The sequence below is a fragment of the Molossus molossus genome, unplaced genomic scaffold (assembly GCF_014108415.1).
Source record: "Molossus molossus isolate mMolMol1 unplaced genomic scaffold, mMolMol1.p scaffold_m16_p_12, whole genome shotgun sequence".
In the NCBI taxonomy this organism is placed as follows: Eukaryota; Metazoa; Chordata; class Mammalia; order Chiroptera; family Molossidae; genus Molossus; species Molossus molossus.
The window spans coordinates 50,625,879-50,627,347 of NW_023425347.1; positions in this window are offsets into that span (position 1 = coordinate 50,625,879).

Here is a 1,469-nt window from a genome sequence, read left to right on the forward strand (position 1 = left end):
AACAGAATGGTAGCTACTGCTTGCCAGAACCTCTGAGACTGGAATATACAAAATGGACAATGGATAGACCATATATAAAACTAGAACTTTGACCCACAATCTGCAATAACCTCCCCAGAAAACCACCTTCCTTAACTACAATAAACAACCCAGGCCCTGGCCGGTTTTGCTCAGTGGTTAGAGCATCAGCCCCAGACCAATGAGTCACAGGTTCAATTTCAGTGAAGGGCACGTACTTCCGTTGCAACTTTTTAAAAACAACCCAGGATGCCAGCCTTTTAGAAGTCAGACTTGCTGGAAACCTATTGCTCTCTGAAGTAACAATCCAGGAAACTAAACCATCACTTCTGTAACAATTGGCCCCAAATGGCCAGGACTTTAACAACTGACAGCTTTCCTAATTTTGGTCCCTGCTTTTGAATAAGGATCAACTCTAGAAAGCCAAATATGCACCCCTAAGCACCCCCTGACGGCTTCCCAAATGCCGAACTCCGATCAGGGCATATCAGAAGCTTTTTCCCTCTTGTACACTATAGAGCTTTTCCACTCCTGTCTGCCTTTGGTGTTTTTAGTGCTTTTTTTTGAACACTTCTAACAGTGATTTAATGTTTTCCATTTGAGTCATCTGGTAATTTTAAATATGAAGATTTTAGTTTCTCATCCATATCAACAGATATTAAAATTTCTACAATTCCTTATGTTCTGCTTGCCTTTGAGTCTCTGCCAAAACACAAGTAACAGTAGCTGATTCCCTTGCAAGCTCAGAATATTTGGCTGGTCTGTGTTTATTTCTACAGCCCTGAGGTCCTGAGATGGCAAGAATTCAGGACTGCCAGAAACCAGAGTGAAACAGGACCCGCCTCAAATGCTGCTGCCCATAGACAGAATGTCCGGACTCCACACAGAGCTCAGAATGTGGACAATGCATAGGAATGCGTATGAGTACGGATTCCCCTCCTACCCAGCACTATTATTAATCAAGCTCAATATGCTTTTTTAAAAACTGAAACAAATGGTGACAGCAAATGACTAAAAGCCTTTAGTATAAAAACAATTTTTTACAAAATCTAATTATTTGACTTATGACTCATTGGCAGTAACTTGTTATGCACTTTAACTATATATAGAAGATTCTTTAAGCATTTCTTCTTTTAGCCTCACAAATTTACTGTTTCAGATAAAAATGTAAAAAAAGTATTATTTCTTTAAAAGTGGCTTTTGGCCTGCTATGTATAGAATTTATAACTAATCGGCAACCACTAAGATTTGGGTATGATAGTTATACAACTGAATTTATAAAAATTAACCTCTAAGAACTTAGAATTAAAAGAGCCCAGGAATACAAGTTAATTCCACATAATATAGAAACATCAAAATGGAATTCATTTGATAGATACATTTATTTATTTTTTAAATAGTAAACACAACCTTAAATCAGTAGAATTTCACAGTAGACTTTACAAGCACTT